Source organism: Sciurus carolinensis, chromosome 14, assembly GCF_902686445.1.
Source record: "Sciurus carolinensis chromosome 14, mSciCar1.2, whole genome shotgun sequence".
Lineage (NCBI taxonomy): Eukaryota > Metazoa > Chordata > Mammalia > Rodentia > Sciuridae > Sciurus > Sciurus carolinensis.
The window spans coordinates 39,272,230-39,284,404 of NC_062226.1; positions in this window are offsets into that span (position 1 = coordinate 39,272,230).

Sequence of the window (12,175 nt, forward strand, 5' to 3'; positions counted from 1 at the left end):
AATTTTTAAGTGCCAGCATACTGCATCAGGTAGGGGACTTCCTGAACATACTCTATATCACCTCTGATGAAATTATAGAACATCATGTCTACAAAGTGGAGACTTTTGGAGCTGTATGAGACTATTGACAGAACTCCCTTAGACATGCAACAATATTAAATTTTAGTGGGAACAAAACTGAGAATTAGTGGAAGTTAATTATTTACATAAAAATCTCAACTTTCCTCAATTGTAAGTTCCTAGAAAACAAATCTTCTTAGTAGCCTCAATTTTTAAATTTTTTTTGAATATAGGGTCTCACTGTGTCATCCAGGGTGATCTCAAAATCATGGGCTCAAGTGATCTTCCTGCCTCAGCCTCCTGAGTAGGTAGGACTACAGATGTGTACCAAGAACCACCTGTGTTCAAGAAGGGAAACAAATTGACTTTATCCTTTTATTTTAGTGGTCAGATTCTAAGATTTTAATGCCCCCCTGCCCTGTTTGCTGATGTAAGTACTGTGTGCTAACTAATTGGGCAACTGGAGCACCCCCATTTATTCACATTGGTATTTTCCCTTTCCTCTTGACCAGTGAGAAAAGGAGGTAAATTTTGAAAGATTAGATAGTGAATGTAGAACAATAATTAGATAAAATTATTGCATCAATAATCATGATTATTTCCAAATTGTAACAATAAAATGTTCCATCACCCAACGGGCAAATTAAAAATAGATTGAAAAAATATTTACAATTTGTTTTTTCCATGCATATTTATTGGGAACCCCATATGCACCGAGCCCTGTGTTAGCAGTACAGCTCCCAAACTCAAGAGGCTGAAATGGTAGGAGCACTATCCTCAGGGAGCCTACAGCCTGCTGCAGTAATAAATAGAAGGACTGAGATCAATAACCACATTGAAGAAGGACTGGTGCCTCTCCCAGTCCTTCATTACTGGACCTACTGCTCATGTAGCCATTGCACAAGTCACTGCAATTCACATAATTCGTTTTCTTTCTGTTAGTGAGAAATACTGCATTGTGAGGTTACTGTTGATGAAACTATTGTGCTGTTGTAATTCCTTGTGTTTCATTACTGGAAAACATTGCATCATGAAATTAAAATTACTATCAAATACAGGACAATGTAATTAAACAACCACATTTTTTCTTATGTTTCACTTGTATCTCTTTTGGCTCTTCTTCCCTGTGTCTCTAATTCAGAACCATTGAACAGATGTTTAGACCCAAATGTGCTTCCAGCAAAAGATGAAAACTTTTAACAAATCTCACAGTTAATGAGTAAATAGGACACTAAATACATAGTAAGCAGGGATTCTGATTTTTTCAGTAATCCCTAGATTTAAAGGATTTTTTTTTATTCACCCAGGGTAGGCTCATTATGCGGAAATGTGGGTGAGGGTCATAATACTATCTCTGATGGCCACTGTCGAAGGAATCAAGAGAGAAAGCTGAAATAATCCTTTGGCTGAGTTTGAAGTAAATTTTGCTTGGAGTTGATAAAAAATGGATTAAGTACTTAAGCATCTAGGACTTGATTGGGACCAAGGTTCTGCTTTGTTATGCTTTATGAAAGTACTGATTATCTTGTGTTTTGGTCATAGTACGATATGATGCTGAATCTTCATCATTTAGTGTTGTCTGTTTTATTGTTACTGCACAGTTTGGTTCTATGTCAGTGTGAACTTTTATGCTTCTGGTCTATATCCCTGGTGGACTAGACAACAATGGCTGTCACTCAGTTTAGTACAGAGAGGTACACCCACATCAAGGGGAGCTAAGAAATAATTTTTCCTTCATATAATTACTAATAAGGATCAAAAAATTAATTATTCACCGATGAGTTTGGTCAGTATAATTATCTGGAATGGTGGTTTCAGGGCTCTCTATTCTGCATTATCTCCTATTTTGCTAGATAGAGCTGGAAGACTAAAATTGCCATGTATCTGATGCTTAGTCACATGCCAGTCATTGTGCTAAGGGCGTGCTAAGGGCTTGACATGGACCACTGATTATAGTAAGTACCTGTCAACATTCCTTGACCCAGATATCATTGTAATCTCCATTTCCTGGATGAAAATGCCAAGGCTCAGATACTTGCTCAAGGTCAGAATCAAGACCCAAACCCGTCAGATTCAAGAATTGATGTTGCTGGCCACTCAGTCTGCTGATTCTCATGGTGGACAGGGGATTTAGAGATTTACTCAACTGAAGAGGGACTGAAGTCCAGGAAAGTTAAGTGACTCAGCAAAGGTTTCCTTGTTAGTGGCAGTTTTAGGTGTATAGCCAAGATCTCCTGGGCTCATGTCCTTTTTGGTCATGGTAAAAGAGAAGTTTTAGGTTGTAAGGGCACCAAAAGCTTTCTCTTTTTCAACATGCAAAATCCTAGAGTTGTCCTTGACTCTTCCTGGTCTTTCCCTTTTATATCCATGATCGAAAGGTTGTGAGTCAGGCTCTGTAGTCAGATTTCAGCTGGGGTCAAACCTCAGCTCTGTCACTTTCCTGCTGGGTGATTTGGGCAAATTGATCAATCTCTGTGCTTCTTTTTATCTGCAAAATAAGTATCCTAATTTTGCTGACCATGTAAGATTGTTTTGTAGGTGAAAGCCATATTGTGTACTCATGATGCCTGACACAGCATAAGCTTTCTATAAATGTTATTCACACCTTTCCTTTTCTTGGATCTGAGTTTTATCTTCCTACATCTGGACAAAAAATAGTTTCCTTGCTTCCTGTTTCTTGTACTTACTATTTTATCCCTGGGGTACTGGGGATTAAACCCAGGGATACTCTACCACTGAGCTACATCCCCAGCCTTTTCCATTTTTTATTTTGAGATGAGCTCTTGCTAAGTCACCCAGGCTGACTTCAAATTTGTCATCCTCCTACCTCAACCTCTCAGATTGCTGGGATTACAGTCATGCATAACTGTGCCCGGCTTTCTTACACTATTGTGAAATAAAACTGTATTTTGCTTATCCTGTTCTCTTTTTATTATTTATTTATTTTTTAATTTGTTCTAATTGGTTATACATGACAGTAGAATACATTTTGACACATTGTACCCAAATGGAGCATAACTTCTTCCTCTGGCTGTACATGGTGCTGAGTCACACCAGTAGTGTAATCATACATGTATATAGGGTAATAATGTCTGTTTCATTCTACTGTCCTTCTCATCCCCCACCCCACTCCTCCCCTCATTCCCCTCTGCATTATCCAAAGTTCCTTCATTCTTCCCTATCCTCCCCCACCACTATGGATCAGCATCTGTTTAGCAAAGAAAATATTTGACTTTTGGTTTTTCGAGATTGGCTTATTTCACTTAGCATGATATTCTCTAGTTCTATCCATTTATCTGCAAATGCCATAATTTAATTCTTCTTTAAGGTTGAGTAATATTCTGTCGTATATATACAACACATTTTATTTCATTCAGTGTAATATGCTGATTTTAAGTCCTGTAGGTATAAACTGAGGAGTGGGATAACTGGGTCAAATGGTGGTTCCATTCCAAGTTTTCTGAGGAATCTCCATACCACTTTCCATAATGGTTGTTCCAGTTTGCATTCCTGCCAGCAGTGTATGAATGTACCTTTTCTCTCACATCCTCGCCAACATTTATTGTTGTTTGTGTTCTTGATAATGGCCATTCTGACTGGGGCAAAATGGAATATCAGAGTAGTTTTGATTTTCATTTCTCTAATTGCTAAAGATGTTGAATTGTTAAGTTTTTTTCATAGTTTGGCTCAAGTTTCACTTGCCTCCTGAAATTTGATTTGCCTCTTCAAAGTTTTCCTAATCACCCACTTTTCCAACTAGTGAAGCATTTGCCTTGTATGGCATTGCAATGTGGCCTGTGTTGATAGATTTCACTGATCCTATATCTCTTTGTAGCTTAAGTATCCCCTGCAAAGTAATTGCTTAGATAATTCTTATTAATCATGATGATAATTTTCCTGGTGTGTAAGGTTGTTGAAATGAGTTAACTTAGTTTCTCTTTGATTATAAACTAGTCATCTTTATTATCTCCCTCTTACTTTTTCTGATTTATTGGGATGTAATTTAGATATGTAGCTTCCTAAGTGACTTATTAACCCCTAAGGTAATAAGTTCTCAAACTGGGTTTGAGAACATTTGCAAGTGGCAAAAATGATTGGTGAGTTGACATTTGTAGTCCTCCAAGAAGTCCAAAAATATTTTCCCCAACAGCTTTGTGTTACACTGGTTTGGCAGTTATTTTTCAATAGTCTGGTTCCTACTACCCCTGGTGGGTTAAAACCTAGAAGTGATTGGCAAAACCCCATCCAGACAGCTCTGTTGAAAAATAATTAAGGCCTTAAATACCAGTGTTTTAATTATTTTAGTACCCTGAGATCTCAGGATTCAGTACTTAGGCAGACAGAATGTGCTATGTAGAGAGTTGTATTTGTTGTTGTTGTTGTTGTTGTTGTGGCTGCCGGGAAGACAAGGAAGTTGCCTCAACCCTACTGAAACAATTTTTTTTTAACCAAAATGTCTGAATTATTGGTTCCTTTCAGACATAGCCTCAGTCTATGTTTTTATTTAGACCATGCCTCAATTGCCATGGCAATCGTGTATGTGTGTGTGTGTGTGTGTGTGTGTGTGTGTGCTGTGCACAGGGTTGTGTCAGGAAGAGCACCTTCTACATCAAGGCAGAAATAGAGTGGGTGTGCTGAGCAGGGAGTGCCTCCCCACCCACTTACACAACAGTGCTGGAAAAGGTTGAAGACATCTTTCAGGATCACTCTTTTAACTAAGATCTCAATCAGCTTTTCTATCCAGTGCAGTGTAGCAGTCAGTCAGGGTCAGTGTCTAAGCATCTAAGTTCTCATTCTGTGTTGTACCAGTGCTCATTATGACTTGACAGTGTTCTGATCCTGCAGGTCTTATACTTGATCCCCACTCTGGGGAACCACTTACAAATTATACCATTTCAGGCTTCTGAGATTTTGTCACATTTTTTTTTTCTAAAGAAGGCCAGCTTCTTCAAGACATTTCATTTCTTGTCTCATTCAGCTTTGAGCCAGGAAATCCATTTTGCTCATAGCTTGGCATATTGAGTGACTTGATCTTCATGAACTTTCCATACCTTTGGAAGCCCTACTGACTCTTGAAAGCTACTGGACTGCTTTCCCTTCCCCTAAGTACTTCTCTCACTGCATTAAATAATCTTGTGGAAGTCAAAGAAAGAATTAATAGTCAATGCATTGTTGCATTACTTTTTGTGGCTCTCAGTAGAGCCCATAGTTCCTTTTGTCACTGTGAAAGACAAATGTAAGAAATTGACTCAAACATGGGGTTACCCCTAAACTCTTTCTCTTGTCTTGAAACTGAACATGAGAGGATAATACTAATTGAATATAAGAAACATTGACCAATAGTTGTCAAGAGATGATCTGTTTACATGTGGACCAGTATAGGGTTTCTTCCACGTCCAGTGTGGATGAGGGAAAGGGTTTACATTGGAGGGATGAGCCAGCTGTAGATTAATCACTAAGAAAGTTATTTAATAGAATAACCACAGGAGATAATTATCTTTTTTAAATCAAGGGGAACATGATGGATTGAGCCATGCTAAAACCTGGCTCTAATGAGAGAATGGAGTCTGCCTTTCCTTTCCTTATGGTTGTACAGGTAAAAGTGGGGACCAGGAGAAGCTTCTTCTGTGAGAAACAGGATGGGGTGGAGTTTAAGAAGCCATTTGCTCTAGTGGGTCATCTCAGCAGGATTGGCATATTTCCAGTGGTGAGCCACTGCATGGATATCCCATACTCCAGGCAATATGGAACAAACTCTCAATGATTGCCAGTTCCTGAAAGTCAGATTTCCATGTCTGACAGCTCACCAAGTCTGGTTTTAATTGTTCATAAATGGCTTCCCACAGACCAGAAAGATTTATTAGATCTGCTCATGACCAGGTCACTCGAGCTTTAGTGACTTTTGCTCCCAAAGACCCAATCCTCAGTGTTTTCTGCACCCTCTGTCTTATGTAAACCTTCCATGCTGCAAAGGTTTGGGAGAGCAAGCCCTTGCCAATAACCTTTGAAAAAAACCACACTCTGCTTTAGTTCATTCGAGTGTCCTATTGTTTCATATGTTTTCCAACATGGTGTTATCTGGGGTGCTCAAGGCCAATAGCATCCTCCATGCTGGAGAGGTAGCTAGCATAGCCCGGGACCTGGTGGCTGGGTGCAAGACCTTTGAGATTCCACACAAGTCCAACATCCAACTGAAAATCTAAGCTGGCATTCACTCAGGTGAGGCAAGATAGGATGTATGGAGAGCCGGTTCTGTGCCACTGCCTGTACCTCAGGATACATCAGTTTTCAGAGGAGACTATGTGACTCCATCTGTGTGAACCAGAAGAGGGTGAATACATAGTTGTAATGTTAACATTTTGCCAAACATTTCTCTTGGACATGAAAGCAAGTGAGCAAAATGAACATTTATTCAGCACCTTTCATTATGTGCCAAGATTATTGCCAGTAATATGTAGGATCTCTTTTGACCTGAAATTGAAAGATTATAATTATATAATTATGATTATTGACTTTTTTACCTTTTTATCAAGGTAAACATATATATAATAAAGTGCACAGGGTCTCGACCTATTGCCCAGGCTGTTCTCAAATTCCTGGGCTCAGGTGATCCTTTCACTCAGCCTCCTGAATAGCTGGGACTACAGGCACATGCCCCTGTGCCTGCTGTTGGATGAAATTTTATGTGTGTCTACACAGGCAACCAGCATCCAGATGAAGACAGAGAACATTTCTTGCACCCTAAGACTCGTCAGACCCTGTGCACTCCTTCCTCCCTGCACCAATGCCAGTGGCCCCTGCCAGAGGTAGCCACTCATCTAACTTTTATCTCCATACATTAATTTTGTCTGTATTTGAACTTAGGTATTCCCTTGATCCAAATGCATGCATTGCCCTTCCCTATATTATGTTGCAGATAACTGTTGAAGATTATTACATTTTTATCTTTTAACATTTTTAAATTTTCAAATTTTATTTAAATTTGTATTTTAACTGGTGCATAAAATTGTATGTATTTATGAGGTACCATGTGATGTTTCAACGTCTGCATACACTGTGTTTTTTAGTCAGCTTTTTTGCTTCTGTGATTATAGGACCCTACAAGCACAATTGTAGAGGAGGAAAAGTTTATTTGGGGGCTCAAGATTTCAGAGGTCTTAGTCCATAGAAGGCCGGCCCCATTCCTCGGGGCTTGTGGTGAAGCAGGACATCATGGTACATGAGTGTAGTCGAGGGAAGCAGCTTATATGATGAGCAGGAAGCAGAGAGAGAGAGAGAGAGACTCCACTTTCCAGATACAAAATATATACCCCATGGCCACACCCCTGATGAACCACTTCCTCTAGGCACACCCCACCCGCCTCCAGTTACCACTGAGTTAATCGCATCAGGGAACCAATTCATTGATTAGGTTAAGGCTATGACCCAATCGTTTCTCTTTCAAACCTTCTTGCATTGTCTCACACATGAGCTTTTGGGGGACAATTCACATCCAAACCGTAAAATCCTGCCCCTGGTCCCCAAAAGCTCACACTCACCTGACAATGCAAAATACATTTAGTCCATTCCCAAGAGTCCCCAGAGTCTCAACAGTAGTTCTGAGATTGCTCAAAGTTTTCTCTGAGGCTCAAGGCAATCTGTCATTGTGAGCTCCTGCAATTTACAAGTATCCAATATATAATGGTACAGAGTAAACATTTCCATTCACAAAATTAGGGGCATAGAAAGAAGGGATATGATCAAAGCAAGACTGAAATCCAGCTGGGCAAACAAGTCCTGCAGTTCTGTGTTCAGCATCTGGAGCACATGGCATGATGTCCTCTCCACAGATTGCATGTAGCTCCACCCCTGTGGTCTTGTTTGTTGCAGTCCAAGTGGCCTTTAAGCTGGCTTGTCTCTGCTCAATTCCTGCAGCTTTCCTAGGATGATGTCCCACATTACTACCGTTTCATAATCTTGGGGGTATCCTCTGCAGTTTTGGCTTCCTCCTCAAATCTCCACACTTTGCTTTCTCAGGGAGTGCTCACAGGAGCTCCAACTCTGCTGCACTTTACCTGGTTTCCAAGGTCTCCCTTTGAAATCTTTGTGGAAGTCTCCATGACCACCTAATTCCAGCATCCTGCATTCCTGCAGAACCAGCACCACATGGGTGACACCAAAGTCTGCTGCCATCTGGAGCAGCATCTAGAGCCTCCAGGGATCCTTGCCGCAGTAGCCTCTGAGTGTCTGGGTGGTTGAGCACATTGAAAAAACTTCCTAGGTCCCCTTGTGCAAGAGGGGTGCCCCACTGCTCTCTTCTCAAAAGAATTTTTGTTTTTACTCCTTTAAGCTTGAGATGGGTGTAGTCTTGCTAAGCTCTTGAGATGCCCTCAAACCATCTAACTTATCATCTCTGGGCAAGGCCTTTAGCATTTCTGTAGTGGTGGTAATGTCTTTAACAACTACAATTTCCTTATACCTACTTTTACTCCATTTTCCAAATCTTTCTGCTTTGCTTTCTGCTCCTGATTATCACAGCAAATTTGGCTAAAAGCTGCCAGCAATACCCATGCCACTTCCTGAATGCTATGCTGTCTAGAAATTTCTTCTGCCAGAAGAAGTCCATCACTTTTAAAATCAGCCTCACAGAATGCAGACAACTTCTCAGCTAGAATGTAACATGAATGGCCTCTAGTCCAATTACCAATAGTGTCCTCCTTTTCCTTTAAACCCTCTTGAGCTCTGTCTTCATTGTCCATGGTTCTATTGGCATTCTGGTCTTCTGAGCTCCCACCAGAATTGGCCATTAAGCTCCACTTACAACAACCTAAAGCATTTCCAGTTGCCACTGCTAAACATCTCAAAATTCCTCCCACCAATTCCCAAAAACTCTCAATGCTTCTGAACCACATGGTGAGGTTAGTCACAGCAATGACCCCACTTCTTGGTACCAATTTCTGTATTAGGGTCCTCTAGAGGAACAGAATCAACAGGAAGTATGATTATAAAAACGTATTTTGTTAGATTGGCTTGCATGACCAGAAGCTGGATAATCTGCAATGGCCACCTGCAGGCTAGAGAGCTGGAGGAACTAGGAGCTGCACAGTCCAAGAGGCTGATGCCTCAGTACAAGAGGAATTAATGGTGCTACCCCAGTCTGAGACAGAAGGCTTATGGAAACACCCTGGAAAATCATTGGCAGAGTCTGGTCTTGGAAGAGTGAAGGAAGTGAGAGTCTGATATACTCAGGTTATCACAGCAGCAATCAAGAACCTATTCAAGAAGAATGGAGTTTGCATCTGCGGCTGTTTCCTTTTTCTTCCAACTTTATTGCATCTGAGCCACCATTCTTTTGGATGGTGCTGCCCATGCTTAGGGAGGGTCTCCTCTTCAGTGCACTATCCCACATGTTAATCATTCCTGGACACACCCTCATTGACACACCCAGGAGCCTCAATCTTTGGCATCTATTAATCCAATCAAGTTGAAAATTCAAATTAACCATTACACTGTGTAATATTTAAATCAAGTTAAATATATCTATCTCTTCAAACATTTGTCATTTCTTTATGATGAAAAGTCCTTTCTTTTAGCTCTTTGAAATGTACAACACCTTTTTGTTATCTATAGTCTCACCATTATGCTTTTTAAAACATTTTTTATTTGTTCTAATTAGTTGTACATGACCTGAGTTCAAAACATACTACAAAGCTGTTGTCATCAAAACAATATGGTACTGACTGAAAAATAAGACACATAGACAAGTGGAATAGAATAGAGAGAAAAGAAGTAAATCCAAACATGTATTGCTAACTGATTTTCAATGAAGGTGCTACAATACACACTGGAGAAAAGACAGTCTTTAATAAATGGTGCTGGGGAAATTGAATATACACATGCAGAAGAATGAAATTAGACCCCTATCTCTCATCAGTTACAGAAATCAACTCAAAATGGATTAAAGACTTAAATGTAAGACCAAAAACTATGAAGCTATAGAAGAAAACATAGAGAAAAGGCTTCAGGACATTCAAATAGGCAAGGATTTTCTACATGGAAGAAAACTATGATAAAGTCAATGTGTTGGGTTACAACCCAGTCTCCTGAAAATGATGATCCTATCTTCTCTAGTCTGCCCTTGTTTTTTTTTTTTTTTTAATAATGAGTAGCATGATAATGTTAATTGGGTAAGATACATTTCAGGTGTACCATAATAATTCCAACCATGGTTTCCCAAGATGTGAGCTTTTTACATAAAGGAAGAATCCAGCAGTTCTGTCTCTTAATGTGATGATACTATTTTAGACTCTGATTTTATTTGTAACTCACTTGCTACATGACCTATGAGAACCCTACAAGTAGACCTATGACTTAAAGAAATCACAGTAGAAAAACAAAACAAAACAAAATAAAAAGACCTCAAAAGCATAGGAAACAAAAGCAAAAATAGACAAATGGGATTCCATCAAACTAAAAAGCTATGGCCCAGCAAAGGAAAGAATCAAGAGTAAAGAGACAGTCTACAGAATAGGAAAAGTGTAAACTATTAATATCCAGAATTTATTAGAAACCTGACTTAATAGCAAAAAAAAAAAAAAAAAAAAAAAAAAAAAAAAGAAGAAGAAGGAAAAAAAAGGACCCAATTAAAAAATGTACAATAGACTTAGTTCTCAAAAGAAGATATACAAATGGCCAATGGGTATAGGAAAGATTCTTTTTAAAGAAAATCAAGTACCCTTAAGGCTACAGAAGCATTTAACATAATCATAGTGATTTGATTCATCTCATCTGCCAGGGAAGTCACTAGATGTACTGCTTAGAGGAAGTCAAATAGTTTTGTGTATTTACATACATAATACATAAAAAGGCACCGAGTACTGCATGTGGGGAGAAGTTATGTAAATCTTGGCTAGCCAAACTATAATTATATTCATTTATTCCGGATACTAGCTATTCAGAGAAGTGATTCTTCCCACACCCTAATTTAAAAAATGGGAATACATGCATTTGGAACAAAATGTAAAGTGTACAACATAAAGACTTATATGGAAATGTTAATGACAGCATTATTCATTATAGTCCCAAACTGGACACAATCTGAACATCCGTCAATTGATGAATGGTTAAACAAATTTGTGATACATCCATACTATGGAATATTATTCAGCAATAAAAAGAAATGGAATATTAAAATATGCAGCTATGTGGATGAATTTCAAAAACTTACTAAGCAAAAGCTTAAGTGCTGTATACTGTAAGGTGTCCTTTTTATGACACTGTAGAAAAGGCAAACCAATTATGTCAGAATATAGATGAGTATTTTCCTGGGGGTCCAGGTGGAGGAGGGAATTGATTGCAAAGGGCACAAGGGAATTTTAGGGTGTCCTGAGTGAATGGTTATGTGATGACATGATTATATACTTATCCCAGTTCATTAAGCTGTACACTTAAAATGGGTGCATATTATATATAAATTATACTTTAATGAAGCAGGAAAAAATGTCCAAGTGTGGAAAAAGGAACACATGGTAATAAGTAATTCTCCCTCTCACACCTGTGTTTTAGTTCCTTCCCGTCCGGAGTCCCCTCCCCTCCATAGCTTTTATGGTGGATCTTTAGATTTACATACTGAACCCTTGAATAACTTGAAAATTAGGTTAAGAAGTCAGGAATTCAGATGTCAACTTTTGATAACTGATAGCATAAAAAGGTTCCCAATCATCTGACTATATGCACAGCAGAGCTCTTTGTTTCTTGGTGTCCCTGATTGACTGCTTGCTGTGGACCAGCCACTTTGCAAAACCTCTCATCCAGTTCCCAGTACAACCTTCTGAAATGAGCATTAACCATCCTGTCTGATAAATAGGGAGACCGGGTAACAAGTTTATATGGTCAGTAAGGCCTTAGGATACCTAGCCAGTAAATAACAGAGCTGGGGTTCAAAATCCAGACAAACAGTCCATGGTCTACAACCCACAGAGCTGTCATCTTGATTTGTAAGGAAGAGAGGGAGGACCCCGGTGTCAACACAGCAGCCTGCAAGATCTCACTCCCAAATTCTGTAATTGCTGAAATCTGAAATTTAGAACAAACCCCCTCCCCTCCCTCAACCTCCACACCCCTTCAGAGTTTGTGA